Genomic DNA, 17373 nt, shown 5'->3' with positions numbered 1-17373 from the left:
TTTATTTTAGTACCATCAAGTCACAACTGATTTATGGCAACCCGGTAAGGTTTTCAAGGCAACAAATGAACACAGGCCCCGGTCACACTGGCCGGATATCACGGGGAGAAGGCATGGCTGTTTGCCCCGGGGCAAAATAATGTGCGGTTGCGCGATCAGACATCCTGTGGAGGTTCCGTGGAGGTCCCGTGGAGGTCCTGTGGGTAGGGGGGAGGTGCCGATCACAGGACAGAAGCGGCGTGGTGCGGCAAATGGTTTTGTTGTTGTTTTTGTACACCAAAGTATGCGCATGCTCCGTTGGGTGCTTGTGCGCATCCATGGAGACTTGGAAGAAAAAAACCTTTTTGCAAGGGGACATGGACGGGTGCCGAATGCCACCGGAAACGCGATCAGACGCCTGCCCTTGCCCCGCGGTTACCGGAAACTAGTACCTCGGAGGTACTAGTTTTTTACCCCGCATCTTCGGCGGGAAGCCTCGGGTGAGCTATGGGAGCGCTACACTTTCCAGATGTGGCGGTGAGATTGCGCCCAGAAAATCCACCTATCTTCCATCTCTCTAGCGTGGCTAATGTTCCGTGTGACCACAGCCACAGGTGGTTTGCCATTGCCTACCTCTGTGTAACAATCCTGGACTTCATTGGTGGTCTCCCATCCAAACACTAACCAGGGTCCACACTGCTTCTGAGATCTGATAAGATCGGGCTAGTCTGGGCTATCCAGCTCAGTGTGACTTGTTTTAGACATCACCCATAAATGCCAACGACCTACAAAATGACATGAACAGATTATACACTGTGTGGTGGCCAGCCACCAGTAAAAACATGAACCATAAAGTGGTTTGTTCGCCAAAACTACTCTCCAGAGTCTTGAAAAGATGTTATCAGCATGAGATTCCATTTTAGCAAGCCTGAAAGAAGTTTCATTGACACTTAAAGGAAATGCTGACTCACTATGAGGTGACAAGGAAGTTGTAAAACCCCTCTGTATAAAGGCTTGTCTTGTGACTCCATATCACCCCCCCAAAAAAAATCAGGAAAAACAGGATGACCAGTGTTCATGAGCCATCTTTCAGAATTAAGTAACCAAAGCAGAGTGATCTCCTGTGCCTGAAGGGAACTAGTCCATGCATCACTCCCAGTGAGGTAATCCTAATCCTGGTTCTTGTTTGAAGAGATGAGGAAATATTCCAATCCCATACATGCAGATTGCTCTCAAGAAAATTTACGTGATTATGGGATTTTCAAAGAACATTAACATTTACTGCAACAAAAAGATTTACAATAGCAGAGAGTCCTTTAAGATATAAGAACCTGCAGGTGGAGAGGGAGCATGACAAGAAGGGAAACAAGACTAACATCCTGTTGGCCTTCAACAGTATAGAGCATACTTTACCATCTGCCCCCTCCCAAGCTCAAATGGGGAAAAAGCACTCCCTGTGTTAGTGTTTACTTTCATACAACTGTTCATGTGCCTTTTGAAGAGTTCTACTGCCACTTGAACAAAAAGCCAATGAATGTAGAATTAAAAAGATCCTGCAAACAGTAAGCTAGGTATTTTTTATACCAAACTGTCCTCCACCAACATGCAGCGACATCTGGGCTTCAGAAATAACTCTCCTGCTTCAGATCAGGCAACGTATGACCTACCTCTTGCCTCTTCTCTGCTCCTGCCTGCTTGGTTCCTCTCTCTACCTCACTGCCTGGTCACTGGTACTCTCCTCCCTAAAGCCTTGCCCTGTCCAGTCACATTCCCTTCCTTTGACTCTGTCTCAGTGACAGCTGCTCTTTCCCTCTTCCTTGGCACCTTTTAAAAGCCTTTCCCCCTGCTGCTCTCTTTCCTACTTTCTGCTGGTTTTATTCCATCATCCCCAACCCCCTTTACACACCCTTGGCTCACACTTATTCCCACCATCACTGTTTCACCCAATAACTTTCTGAGGGCACCCCCAATCCTCTAGTTTCCTCCCTCCTTTCCCTCCTGTAACCCAGCCATTTTCACTCTGCTTGGAGACACTTTTTCATGCAACTTTAAAAGGGCAGTCTTGACTATGCTAATTGTGGGGTGGTTTGTTAACTGGACATAACTATCCGTCACCTCATAAATGGTTTTATTTTTAATTGAGTTAAAATTGCCTCTTGCCTTTCTTTATCCCTTTGTAGCCAATAAAAGTGAACATGAATTTAGGATAGCCTCTTCACTTTTTCCTAATATGTGCCTCAAAACATGTTTGTGTATAGGCAGACCTGAAGATCTTAGGGTTAAGGTTGATTTGGGAAGGCACCCACATGTGTACTCCATTTTTCCATATGTAGCTTTCATGTAGGAGAAATGTTGTTGTTGTTCAGTTGTACAGTTGAGTCCAACTCTTCGCAACCCCATGGACCACATCATGCCAGGCCCTCCTGTCCTCCATCGTCCTCTGGATTTTGTGTAACTTCATGTTCATTGCATCGATAACACTGTCTAACCATCTCATTCTTCCCCCTCCCCTTCTTCTTTTACCTTCAGTCTTTCCCAGAATCAGGGTCTCCTCCAGTGAGTGCTCCCTTCTTATTTGGTGGCCAAAATATTTGAGCCTCAGCTTCAGTATCTAACCTTCCAGAGAACAGTCAGGGTTGATTTCTTTTAGGATTGACTGATTTGATCTCCTTGCAGTCCAAGGGACTCTCAGGAGTCTTCTCCAGCACCATAATTTGAAAGCATCTATTCTTTGGCGCTCTTCCTTCATTATGGTCCAACTCTCTCAGCCATATGTTACTACCGGGAATATCATTGCTTTGAGCCTGCTACGGCTGACAAATAAAGAAATAAATAAGACCATATGGACTTTTGTTGGCAGGGTAATGTCTCTACTTTTTATTATGCTGTCTAGGTTTGCCATCGCTTTCCTCCCAAGGAGCAGGCATCTTAATTTTGTGGCTTCAGTCACCATCTGCAATGATCTTGGATATGAAGAACGTGAATTCTGTCACTGCTTCCACAACTTCTCCTTCTATTTACCAAGGAAGGGCTGGATGCCATGATCTTAGTTTTTTTGATGCTGAGTTTCAAGCCAACTTTTGTGCTCTCCTCTTTCACTCTTACCAAGAGGCTCTTTAGGACCTCTTCACTTTCTGCCATTAGAGTGATATCATCTGCATATCTGAGGTTGTTGATGTTTTCCCCAGCAATCTTAATTCCAGGCTGGCATTTCACATGATGACTCTGCATATAAATTAAATAAGCAGGTGAAAATATACATCCTTGTCATATTCCTTTTCCTATGCTAAACCAATCAGTTGTCCCATATCCGGTTCTAACTGTTGCTTCTTGATCCTTATACAGTGGCACTGGTTATGCTAGGCACATTGCATTGTTCTGCTGGGCTTGCAAAAATGCCTCCCACCTTCAGTTTCTACTGCAGAGATTATCTGGGACTTGGATTTTGTGTTGTTTTTTGCTGTTTTTTCCTCCATTAGAAGCAATGGAGGATGAAGGACTGTAAGTTGGACCCTATAAATCCTATCATCACCAGACTTTGAGGGCAGATATAGTGGAGTCAGCCAGAGATCTCCTGTGAGTGTGGTGTCTCTAGCTTGCACAGGTTTGGTGTCTTTTCAATCCTGGCCCCAACCTGGTGGAACTCTCTGCCAAATTCCATCAGGGCTCTGGGTGCTGAGGAAGGGCACCATCATGGGTGCTGAGGAAGGGCCATTGCCAGCTCCAGCTGAACCCACAGCTGGCCCCTCTGAAGCTGCAGAGATCGGCAATTTACCATCACCGCCTGCACTGGCACCTGGCTCAGAGACAGCTGACGAGCAGCAGATACAGATGGACAGCAATGTTCCCTCTAAGCTGTGGAGTCTTGTGAGCAAAAATTCTACTTTGTGAGCTGCTGCCATTAAAGTTGTAAGCCTGAGATTTGGCCACTGCATATATTAGTTTGCTCTGGAGTCATCCTTCCTGAGCCAAGACAAAAATGTGTGAGCCGGAGGCTAAAAAACTGTGAGCTAGTTCACACTAACTCAGCTTCGAGGGAACACTGATGGACAGCCCTCCCGATTTGCCCCCAAGAGTTGCTCGCTTGTGAGACAGACTCCGGCAAGACTTAGCAGCAAGAAGACGCTCAGCTCAGCTGCAAAGCAGATGAGCTGTCAGTCCTGAGTATTAATAAACGCTTGGCTGCCTGTGCCGCTGTGCTAATTGGAAACAGCAGCAGAGAGCTATTTAGCTTCAGGCTAAGCTGGCTCCGTTGTGGACACAAACTTGTCATTACTCCGTGACACCTTGCTGCCCTCCACCCTGAAAATTTCGGCGGGGGCTGAAGCCCCACCGCCCCCACGAAGATTACGCCTATGCTTCTGACCCTGGCTTGATCGACGCTGCTCCTGGTTTGTGATTTGGACTGTTGCTCTTGGCTCCTGCTAACTTCCTCCAGCTTCTGACCTTGGCTTGAATGACCTTGCTTCTGGCTTGCACTCTGGACTTTCACTCTCAGTTCCTGCTTCACCCATTTTGGCTCCAGACCCTGGACTGAACTTGGACTTCCCTCTGCCTGCACTCCAAACCTTAACACTCTGCAGGATCTGATGCAATTCCACAGAGCCTGCAAGGCAGAGATGTCCTGCCAGGCTTTTGGCTGAGGACAGCGATGTTTCCATCATGGCTGGCACCCTTCCTGTTCTGTTGTTTACATCTATTTTGCCCTCTTTCCCCCTGTCCATGAAGTAGCCAGCAGTGGCAGTTGGAATGAGGATTGGTTATTCGCCATCTGATTGTCTTTAATGTTCTACTAATGTTTTAACTGTTTTTATCTTGTTTTATCTGCGTGTTGTACATCGCCCAGAGTCCTGCAGAAGCAGAGACTGGCTGATTCATAAATACAATTAATCATCATCATCATTTCCCTGTTTGTGACTGGTGAAAAGGCCATGAGACAAACTGGTGGGTATTTGAGCACTGCTTTTTTTAATCTTGGCTGCACATAGTTAAGGGTTTAAAATAACCGAGGAATATGTAAGGGGGAGCTTTAAGTTTTACAATTTCAACTAAAGATGGTGTAGTGTCAGGAACTGAAACAGTCAGTACTGTTTCAAGTGGAGTTTAGCAATGAAGCTCAGTTCATCATCCATATTTACTCCTTCTCTAGAATATCCTGACAGCAGCAGAAGAATATGGGGTGGGGGACATCAATGCAGAAGTTAAGTTTAGAAGAAGTCACCTGTGCATGATTTAGGTATGCAGATCCAAAAGAACTTGTGCAACTAGTTTTGTATACCAGATGGGCTTTGGACTACTTTCTCTAATGGTGCCTTCCCATGCCACACTGCAACTACTTGAAATGAAGGGAATTTCAAAAGTAGTTTGTGAAATGTTGTCAAGTCAATAATCCCATAGTGAATGCACAAGCCCAGCAAGCATGTCTAAATGCAATTGAAGTCCTAGTCATAGTTCCTGTCCCTGAATAATGTATAATGGAAACTTGCAAGCTCTGCATGTACCTTTCTAATGAATAACATGAATAAAGTTAAATGTTTATCATTGAGGGTTAGTGGTTCCTGTGAAAATATGCAAGAGATTTCAAAAACCCGCGATCTGCAGCAAATACTAGCTTCTTCAGACATTTCTTAAGGGAGTGGTGGCGCAGGCGGGAAAAGCCTGCAAGGTAATCTATCACCGAACAGCTTTAATGGCTGTTCGAGTCCCACCGTGGCTGGGGTGAGCTCCCAAACCTTGTCCCAGCTCCTGCCCACCCAGCGGTTCAAAAGCCCTTAAGGCAATTAGATAAATGGGTACCCACTCTAGGAAGTGGGGGGGCACCCTACCTCCAATGTACTGGAGTGCAGCAGGTGGCGGCTGAACGGTGGCAGCAAAAACGGCGAGCAGCAATCCGGCTGGGAAATATGGCGGCGGGCCGGCAACAGATAGCAAGCGACTCAAGTGGCGACTGGTCCAGATGACGTGGAGGCGTGGTGATGTAAGCACAATCGGAGCCTGTGGGATGGAGACCTACAGCTGCAACATCGCACAGCCGCATCGTAAAGGACCATCCCAAGGAGCCGATGCAAGAGTGAAAGACCTCCGCCGAAGGACGCCACCGCCTAACACAGCTGAACCCGCCACAGAAGAACAACTGAAGAAGACCATTGCTTGCCTGGGTGCCTGGTAAGGCACTCACCCCTCCCCATGTATCTGTGGCCCTAGCTAGGTAAATAAAAAGGTCTATGTAAACTGCTCCGGGAAGGAGCGGTATAGAAATCTAATGTGTATGTGTATGTATGCAGAATTCAGAAGACAGAGAGGGAGAGAGATAATTGCACCAAGTTGAAAGGTGAGTTTTTATTTCTGTTCCTAGTATCCTGCTTAATATAGTAAATGAGGGTGTTATCACCTTATTCTCATATGAGGCAATTCAGAGGCTGTTAATGCCATATCTGGCTTATATCACTATAATTTGCAGGGGGAGGGGGTCACAAGATAAAATGTCTCCCACAAACATTCCTACACCTTTGAAACCAGCATGAAGGGAACCTTCCTCCTAGATATCTAGTTGTAGAGATATGCAGAGATTTGGGAGAGCAGTGTGTACAAAGAAGTACTAGATTTAAAGAGCCCTCCATCTGTTCGACGGGCCATCAACTGAACCCCTTTAAATCAGGCAGGAGGGGAGGGAAAGGGGTGGCTGGGCAGGTGGTCACTCTTGGGGGCAGGGCTTGGGATGGAGCTTTTGAGATGATGTCTTGTGGACACAATTCACCAATTGGAAGCACAAGACATCATCTCAAAAATTACAAAGCCCACTTCTTGAGTCAGTAGCGTAGTGATCACACAAAAGAAAAATGGTTCAGTATGGATTTGTCTTGATCCACGTGATCTTAATGAGACAGTGTTGAGGCAACATTTCTGTATTCCCACTGTTGAAGATGTCAGAAAAAACGTGGCTGGGAAGAAGCTGTTTACCATCCTAGATGAAAAGGATGGCTATTGGCAGGTAAAACTGGACAAAGAATCAGCAGAAGTGTGTACCTTAAACACCCCATGGGGAAGATAGCACTTTAACAAACTCTCTTTTGGTATTCTGTCAGCATATAAAGTATTTCAACAGAAAAATGATGAATGCTTTGGTAATATCCAAGGTGTCATTTTTATTGCAGATGACAAAATCTTTGCAGCAGCAAAGAGGAACATGAGACCATTTTAAAGCATGTTCTTCAGAGAGCACAACAAAAGGGTGTAGAGTTCAACAAAGATAAGATACAGTTCCTGGTAGAAGAGGTCAAGTATATGAGCCATGTGTTTTCTAAAGATGGCATCAGGACAGCAGGAAGCCATAAACAGTCTCAAATAAGCCATCACGACTGCTACAATATTCTGATACTTTGATCCAGGAGAAAAATTGGAGATACAAGTAGATGTGTCTAAAAATGGATTGGGAGCATGCCTGTTTCAACAGAAGCAATCTATTGTTTATGCTTCAAGAGCAGTGACACAGGTCAAGCAAAATATGCACAAATCGAAAAGGAACTTCTAGCAATTCTTTTTGCCATGACTAAATTCCACTAGTACGTGTTTGGTGCCCAAGTGATAGTCCAGTCAGACCACAAACCCCTGGAAGCAATTTTTGCCAAGCCTATTGGAAAGGCTTCAGCACAACTACAAAAAATGCTGTTGCAAAAATATGACATCCGGATTGCTTACACTAAGGGTGAAGACATGCTGGTGGAAGACACCCTTTCCAGAGCTACTACGCTCCCTCTGCCCTCTACACCTGATTCCATTTATGAGGACAAAGGAATTTACAGCTTGGCAGATACTGAAGTACTTGGTGATTCCTTGCTAAAGTAACTGCAAGACCACACAAGGACAGACCATGAATTACAGGCTCTCAAACCCCTGCATCTTCATGGATGGCCACATCAGCAAAAGCAAGTTAAACCAGATCTTTGACCTTATTGGCCTCTTAGGGATCAAATCAGGATTGAAAATGACTTACTCATGATTGGCCCTAAAATATTGATTCCCCAAGGTGCATAGTCTCACATGCTAGCCCTGCTTCACTCTCCCCATCAAGGTATGCAGAGATCAAAAGCACAGGCTCTTCAAATCATGTACTGGCCTAACATGAATGCTCACATAGAGCAATAGGTTGAACATTGTGCGCCATGTCAGGAATCTGCAGGGAGCCAATGATCTCCCATGAGATCCCAGAATTGCCCTGGTTCAAGTTGGCAACTGACAGTTTTGACCTTTAATGGCCAGTCCTAACTTACAGATGTTGACTATTATTCCAAATACTCTGCGGCTCTGCTGCTACCTGACAAGACAGCTGGCATGGTTGTGGCCAAGATGAAAGCACTGTTCACTCACCATGGTAGTCCTAAAAAGCTCATTTGTGACCATGCCCCATTTACGAGTTCAGTGATGAAACAATTTGCATCTGAATGGGGTATCTCTATCACTCCAGTCCTGGCTATCCCTAGTCCAGTGTCAGGCTGAACGCACATGTTCAAGAAAGCTTTACTAGATGGTTCAGTTCTTCATTTGGCCTTACTTGAGGAACACGCCTGTTTCAGGTCTAGAATATGCCCCCACACCAGTGCCGGATTTATGCATAAGCTAAATAAGCTACAGCTTAGGGCCTCGCAATCTGCTGGGGCCTCAAATAAAAACACAATATAAAAATGATTTCAAATATTAAAAAGGCGTATATATTTTAAATTTTTCTGAGACCAGCTGATGTAATTTAAAACAGTAGGGGGCCTCTGGGTTTTGTATAGCTTAGGGCCTCAGCAAGTCTAAATCCGGCCCTGCCCCACACAGCTCTTTATGGGAAGGCTTTTATGCAGCAATCTACCAGCTACATCAGCAGCTTTAACACCCAGACTGCCATCTGTAGTTCCGCAGAAGTTGCAGGCCCTTCAGTGTTGACAAAAGACCTGCTATGATACAGGCCATGTCCCTTCCACCCCTGCAAGAGGGGGTGAGGGTATGGATGCAGACACATACAGGATGGGTACCAGCATCAGTTACAGGAAGCATAGAAGACATTTGAGAAAAGATCGTTCCTCTGCACCTCCAGAATCTCCTTGCAATCCAAGGGACTCTCAAGAGTCTTCTCCATCACCATAATTCAAAAAAAGCTGTTCTTCGGCGCTCATCCTTCCTTATAGTCCAACTCTCACAGCCATACATTACTACTGGGAATACCATTGCTTTGACCATACGGACTTTTGTTGGCAGGGTGATGTCTCTACTTTTTATTATGCTTTCTAGGTTTGCCATAGCTTTCCTCCCAAGAAGCAGGCATCTTTTAATTTCATGGCTGCAGTCACCATCTTCAGTGATCTTGGATCCCAGGAACGTGAGTTCTGTCACTGCTTCCCTGACTTCCCCTTCTATTTGCCAAGGAGTGATGGAGCTAGATGCCATGAACTTAGTTTTTTTATGTTGAGTTTCAAGCCAAGGGGAAGAGCTTAGACCCCTCAAGAGTGACTGGAAAGCTATAATATCTAAAGAGAAAACCTAGAGATCTGAAGGGAGAAACCTAGAAGCACTAAGACAAAGCTATCCTCTAAGAAACGGTATTTAAGATTCTGTGTACCAGCTGAAATATATAATAAGCAAAATCCGGTTCCAGGGCTGCCGGCCCTCATGGCCATGCTGCTCAGGGGTCACCTTTGCCTCCCTGGAGGAGAAGAGGGCAATGTGATGCGGCAATCACCACTTCATGGGTTGGACGGGAGGCAGGGCCAGAGCTTTCCTGAGCCAGCCCCTGCTTTCCCCCTTCAGTTTGCGCGCATTCGCTTGGCCCACCCTCCTACCCCACTAGCAGTATGGGCTTTGGCTGGTCATTCTTTTGGGGGCCAGGTAGGAATTTTTTGCCCCTTCCCAGATTGGCCCACGGGTGTTTTCGCCTACCTTGTACTGCAGTTGGGTTTTTTGGGGAAATTGGCTTGGGTGTGGCTGGAGATAAATAGGCCGGTCATTTTAGTTGTCAGGATGTCATTCAAATAGGTTGTGGCACAGTGACCACCAGCTTATAACCCCATGTGGGGCTTAGGGGTCTTGCCAGTACAGTCGTTGGGCCCTACAGCCTGGGGTGGGGAAAGCAGACTGCCTGGTGATTGCCTGGTATCGTCTTCCCTTTGAGCCTTGAGGCTTGGGGGTTCGGGATGCCCTGGCAATTATCCGATTGCCGTGCTGACTGGATGCAAGCCATACTCCTTTGGCTACCATCCAGGGCTGGTTGGCTCACCCTAGTCCAATATGGCGGGGGAGGGGTCTCGACCCTAGCCTTGCCATGCCGCAACCTGCCCTGCCCTTGCCGTTTTGTTGTTTGCGCCTTGCTTGTTAGTAAAGTTAATAAAGTGGCCCGAAGTGGCCTGTTCAGTACTCAAAATGCTTGTCTGTCTCTTCTTCCGGATTGGGGGGCAAAAACCCTTCTCACGGGAAAGAATTTGAAACCCAGAAATTAAGCTACAACAACACTTTTGTATGTTCAAAAACCTTGATTCTGTATATATTAGAAGGTTTTGCCTCATCAACCTCTGTACCTTGAATCCTCATATTTATACATTCACTGCCTGTTTATTAAAAACTTTATTCTGTTTTGAAAGTTGATTTTGCCTCAGGGTTTTTTTTTTTAAAAAGACAGTTCCTGTAGTTCCTCTAGTTCCTATGCTGAATCATAAGCCTAAACTAATATCTGTAACAGTGTGGGTAATTTAAAGATTATAAAATAAAGAAGAAGTACACACAACTGAAGGGTAACTCAGTCACTGAGGGGAACTAAAAATATTTTGGGTGGGAAAATCTAACTGGTAGCGAAGAATTGGTTGGGCCTGTCATAACCTGAGAATGGGTGACTGAGTGAGTACTCTAACGTGGGTACCCACAGCCAAAGGGGGACATTACAATAACACCTGTTGCTCTTTATGCTGAGTCACTGGCCTTTTTCCTGCAAGTATGCTATTTAGACTTGGGCTAGTACCTGGGTTTCAAGGAGAAGGATGGTTTGGAAGCAGTGGGAAGCCTCTGAGCTTGTTAGCCAGAGTAAAAACACCTGCTGCTCTTTAACCATCTCTACTGAGTCACTGGTGTTTGGGGGGGGGGTTGTTTTGGCAGCTATGCTGTTTAGACCAGGGGCATGAGCCTCAGGTGTCTGGAAGATCCAGTACCCTGGCTGTAACAGGAAAAAGTGTTGAACCGGCACTGCTAGCCCCCCATCTGGTTGTACCAAGGCAAGGAGAGCTACCCAAAGGGAAGACTGGGATCTTTGGCCTCTTGTACTGGGAGGAAGGAGGGTGAAGGTCTGCCACTTTTGTTTTGTTTATTGTTTAACCAGGTGAGAGCTGGCTTTTGTGTGTGTTACTGAGGTGAGAGGTGAGTCTGGATTTGTACTAGCTTTATGTTTTATGACTGTACTAGGAAAAAGGCTTGTTGTGGAAATAAATACAACAGCCTCTAGAAAGAGGCTCTGGGCGGGTGCCCCGGCCTTGGACACTCAGTGTCAATTTGCTGTGGCGACCTCAGCAGGGTATCATGACACTGAGTCCACCATTTTCTCCAGAGGAACTGATCTCTGCTACCTAAAGAACAGTTGTAATTTTGAGTGATCTCCAGCCCTCACCTGGAAATTGGCAACGATGGTTCTCCAGAAGGGAATGGTTGGTTTGGAAGGTGGAGTCTATGGCTTTGTACCTGTCCGAGGTCCCACGCATCCTGAAACCTCACCCTCTCTAGGCTCCATCCCTCACATCTCCAGGAATTTCCCACCTGGAGTTGGCAACCCTATCTCCTTCCCAGCCAATCATCAACCTACCTTTATTTCCCCCTCACTCTTCAGCTTTCCACCCCCCACACACCTGCATCCTCTCCCATGCTCTGAAGCCCTGACTGCTACGTCATATTGGCTGTCATACGGGGGCCACCTCAGCAGCATATAAGGATACAGAGCCCACCATTTTCTCCAGGGGAACTGATCTCTGCCATCTGGAAAGCAGTTGTAATTCTGAGTGATCTCCAGCCCTCACCTGGAGATTGAACACATTTTACCTCAGAACAGCAAACTGTTTAGAATGTTAGAGGCAAAAGCCAATCAAGTTGCATATGCAAACGACCTCTGTGTTCCGAGGTAGAGGCCAATGAGGCTGCATATGCAAATAACCTCTGTGTTCTGACTGGCTATGGGGGGCAGAGGATTAGCAAAATGTTTGGAATGTTGGAAGCAGGACTCAGGCAAAGCAGCCAGTGGATAGGGAGACCCTCTGAATGACAGATCAGAGAGCGAACTGATTTTGGAGCATGTGGAATGTTCTAGAGAAGTGCCACCACCATTCAGCTTTTATTTATAAAGGAGATGCTTACAGCTGCATGGTGCTGGCTGTATGCTTACAGCTGCCAAAAAGTAAATGCAAAAGAAACAGTAGCATAATAATTTATTAGAACCAAAATAAAATATCACAATGTAATGAGCAAGCTTTCAAATTCATTAGAACAATATCTCAAGCTGAATGTTATGCAAAACAAAAAGAACAAAAAAGAACAGCTCAGTTATTATCAGGAGCTAGGTGGATGTATGCATATTACTCCCATTTTGCAACCCACTCCTTTGGGTGTCTGTTAGTTACTGGGCTCAATTCAGTGGCTGTCACATGCAAAGTCCTTCATAGCCTCAGTCCATTATATATGCAGGACCACCTCTCCTCCTATGCTTCACCATGACAGCCTTGCTCATCGGAGCAGGGCCTTCTGCAGATACCACCTTGCAAATGGGCATAATCAGTAACCACCCATATGTGCATTCTCTGTTGTAGCCTCCACCTTATAGAATGGCCTGCCTGATGAGATTAGGAAGGCTCCCACCCTCCTGCCTTCCCACAAACTATGCAAAACTGAATTATTCAAAGGATTTTTCTACATAGGTAATAGGGCTGTACGGTAATGAAACAGTTCAGGAAAATGCTTTGGTAAAGGGATAGGTGCTATGGACTATACTACTGCATATTCTCTCTGTTGCTACGTGTGCTCCTACTAGGTAATGTCTACATTGCATAACATGTCACATTTAAATGCTTCTGCTTTGTTTTGGGTTTGTTTCAGTTCTCTTTCAGATTTGATTTTGGATTTCTGCAAACCCTGTCGCACTGTTTATTGGATGGCCTTTCCTGTTGACTGTATTTGACTTATACTATGTAATCTGCCTTGAACCTCAATGAGAAAGGTGGACTATAAATGATATAAATAAATAAATAAAAATGGGGGATTATGGTTGGGCATAATTGCTAGAAACATCCCAGTTATCGGTTTGTTCTAACCTGTTTCGTAGTTCTTTATATGTATATTTATACATATTTATAATAAAATGAAATATTGCTGACTACTACAAAATTTTAATAATGATAATATCTGCTTTGTATTACTAACAGTAGCTCTTTTCAGATTTCAGTTTTGGTGCACCAACTACATGTAATGGGAGCAAGTGCTGCCCCCATAGCCTCTTCCCTTTTACTGCCCCACCTTTATCTGCAGCTCTGTCTTCAGCTTTCCCTCCCCTTGGTTGTCTCTATACAGGAAAACTATGGCCCAGTTGCATGGTGCCAGCCACCAGGCCCAGTTGTGTGTTGGGAAATCTGCAAGGACTTGGGGGGCACCTTACTTTCTCCCGGATCCCCCCTCCCCACATATTTCCTTTCCTCCCACCTTCCTCTGCTTCCCTCTTTCCTTTCCACCCTCCAAACAACTTACCTTTTATCTGCCCCCCCTTCAGCTATATTTTTTATTTACTTCATCTATACTGTGCCTTTGTCTACAATAGGGACCCAAAGCAGCTTATGTCATTCTCCTCTCCTCCATTTTATCCTCAAAACAACCGTGAGGTAGGTTGAGCTGAGAATGTGTAACTGGCCCAGGGTCACCCAGGGAGCTTCCATGGAAGAATCGGGATTTGAACCAGAGCCTCCCAGATCCTAGTCTGTCGTGCTAACTACTGTACCACACTGCCTCTCTGTTTTCCCTCTTTCACTCCCCCTGGCATCCTCCCCCTCAGAAAAATCTGCCCCAGTTGCAAAGTTATCTGGTGACAAGTCATTTGTGTGATTTGTGTGGTGGCGCCTGCAGTGCCCAGGGAAGTTGTGTGTCGAGTTTTCTGGTAGCCACACCTAGATGAGTTGCATAATTGCATCGTAGCAAATTGAGGCAATGATGCTATTGTGAGGCCAGATTGCAGAAGGCTTTCATTTATTTCCCTCTGAACTGCATGGGGAAACCAAAGTGTGTAGAAATGCTTTTTTTCCCCCTTTGGAGGTTTAAAATGAGCAAAACCTTCACTCTAAATCTTAAAGGTTTTTTCCCCTTCTCTCTGGGCAGAGAACAGGCAGGATGGGAGGAAGTGAGTTCAATTGCTTTCTAGACTGACCTCAACCACCCTCTTAGAAATGCTAATGCATCTATAGCAAAAAACAATGGGATGATCAAGCTCACCCACCCCAAACAGGAAACAGAGATTTGAAGGAATTAAGACTAGAAAATCTTCAGGAAGAAACTTCTGGAAAAGCTTCTTTGACCCAGCCTAATCTGATCAGTGGGTGGGGAAAAGGAGATGATAAAAATCCTGGGAACAAGGAGGGGGGTCTTTTGGTGCTGATTCTATCAAAGCAGATAGAACTCTTAACTGAGATCTGGAGGCTGTGGCCATTGCCGTGTGCTGGCTTGAAGGAGGCTTGAAGGTAATGGAACTCCTGCAAACACTTGGTAACTTTCTAAGCTAAGGAGCCTGCCTTATATTTAGCATCTGATATGGCATGTATAGAGAGGACAGAGTAAATGTGTTTTACCCTTTTCTTTTGAATCCCTTGCTCAGTCTGGTGCTGTGCTAAAAGTATACTTGTGAAAATTTTCTTTTTAATAAATGCTTTTAACTTTTGATCCTGGTAGTGGTTCTCTGTGCCACATAGACCTCCACTGTCTTGGACACGCTATCTTAAAAGGAGCACCAAGAGGAAGGGGAGGGCAGTCAATTGGCAAATGGCTACTCCCCTAATGGTGCATAAGGCAGCAAGCTGTACCCACTGAGTAGTGGGAGACATAGAGGCAAGGCCTCAGAACATGGAAGGGAAGCTGGGAGTTCTGACCCTCCCAGTGGCAATTCCTACAAAAGTCAGGTGGTGGTGGTGGTTGAATTGAGAGGAAGAAAAGCCTCTCCAGGCATTGGGAAAACCCAGGAGAGCAGGGTGGAACAGGGCCTCTAGGTCAGAGCAGGAGTGTTCTGCCACAAAAAGATCTGGAAGCATGTGCTCAAAACTGGTAATATAGCATTGGTCACCAGTCAGAAACTTACCAGGTAGCCATGATAAGAACCACGTAGTTTCTTATCACAATTGCCGTACAAAAAACAGTCTTTGCTGTGACAACTTCTAAATTACAAAATGTTCTTTATAATAGGATTAGGGCAACTTTTGTTTTTTGGTTTTTTAAAAAATCCACCTACCTCACAGGGTGTCTATTGTGGGGAGGGGAAGGGAAAGGAGTTTGTAAGCCGCTCTGAGACACCTTTGGGTAGTGAAGGGCGGGGTATAAATCCAATCTCCTCCTCCTCTTCCTCTTCTGGTAGCCTGTCTGGCATCAACTAAAGCCCAGGTCTTTTCTATCGTGGTTCCAGCTCCGTAGAATGGGCTTCCTGAAGAAGTGAAAGGGGCCCCTCCTTGGAGATCTTCAGGATGTGCTGCAAGACCTGCCTGTTGGATAGGGCATGTGGGAAGGTTTGAACAACAGGCATCTTTTAAGGGGGGAGGGATTTGGGGGCTTGTTATTTTCTCTTTGGTTTCAGCTGGGAATGTTTTAATTATTTCCATAATCTGCCTTGAACCAAGAGGAAAGGTGAAATATAAATGTTTTAATCAAATATTCTATACATTGGTTCAACAAAGTGTCTCATTATGTATGGCCAATCTTGTTTCATCCTGAGGTAACCAAAAGTCAGTAACAATTGTTGCCACCATTTAACTTCCCCAGGCTAATTTTTAAGCATTCCCCCAGAAGCTTCACCTTACTCCTTTTTGCTGTCAAGTTACAGCTGACTTATGGTGACCCCAGTAGCATTTTCAAGGCAAGAGACATTGAGAGGTGGTTTGCCATTGCCTGACTCCAAGTCATGACCCTTGTATTTTTTGGTGGTCTCTCATCTAAATACTTTCCAGGCAGACCCTGCTTAACTTCCTAGATTCTGCTGTCCTGGGTAATGCTCTCTCTAAACTGTGGCACCTTGTGAGCAAAAAGTTTACTTTGTGGGCTACTGGAATTAAAGTTATGAGTGAGCGATTTGGCTGCTGCATAAATTAGTTTGCTCTGGAGCCATCTTTCCTGAGCTAAGACAACAAAACTATTTTATTTTATTTATTTTATTTTATTCAATTTATATCCCGCCCTCCCCCCAATGCGGGCTCAGGGCGGCTTACATAGTGGCAAACGCCAATATAAAACATATATAAAACCATTTAAGAACACAACAATACAAAAACATTTTTAACAAGTTATTGATTAAAGTGCTCTAGATGTTCGACATACTATTTCACCGATGGCGTATTTCGACTATTCAGCAACCTCTGCCAGGGAAGCGCTGATGTTCCCTCATCCAGGGCCAGGTGGAGATGGAATACTAATTATAGTAGTGGCGGCTCCTACTCGAAAGCCTGGTGGAAGAGCTCCGTCTTGCAGGCCCTGCGGAACTACATTAGGTCCCGCAGGGCCCTGATCTCCTCCGGGAGCTCATTCCAGCAGATAGGAGCCGCCACTGAGAAAGCCCTGGCCCCCAGCCTGGCCTCTTTGGGACCTTGGATTACCAGGAGGTGTTGGGTCCCAGACCGAAGTGCTCACGGGGGAACATATGAGGAAAGGCGATCCCTTAGGTAAGCTGGACCCAGACCATGTAGGGCTTTAAAGGTAAGAACCAGCACTTTGAAACGAATCCGGTATGCTATTGGCAGCCAGTGCAGCGCTTTCAGCACTGGCTGGATGTGGTCCCTTCTAGGAAGACCCATCAACAGCCTGGCCGCAGCATTCTGCACTAGCTGCAGCTTCCGGATTTGCGACAAAGGCAGCCCCATGTAGAGAGCGTTACAGTAGTATAGCCTCGAGGTGACCGTCACATGGATCACTGTGGCCAAGTCACCGCGGTCGAGGAAGGGGACCAACTGCCTCACCAGCCGCAGATGGTAAAAGGCTGACTTGGCAGTGGCTGCCACCTGGGCCTCCATGGTTAACGAGGAGTCCAGGAGCACTCCTAGACTCCTAACCTCCGGCGCTGGCACCAAAGGCACCCCATCGAAGGTCGGGAGGGGGGAGCCCTAACCCCAGGCCACCGCGACTCAAGCCCAGGACCTCCGTCTTCGCCGGGTT

Source organism: Gekko japonicus, unplaced genomic scaffold (genome assembly GCF_001447785.1).
Source record: "Gekko japonicus isolate JY-2015 unplaced genomic scaffold, Gekko_japonicus_V1.1 scaffold4227, whole genome shotgun sequence".
Classification (NCBI taxonomy): domain Eukaryota; kingdom Metazoa; phylum Chordata; class Lepidosauria; order Squamata; family Gekkonidae; genus Gekko; species Gekko japonicus.
The sequence above is the reverse complement of the archived record's forward strand: the minus strand, read 5'-3'. Positions refer to the sequence as shown.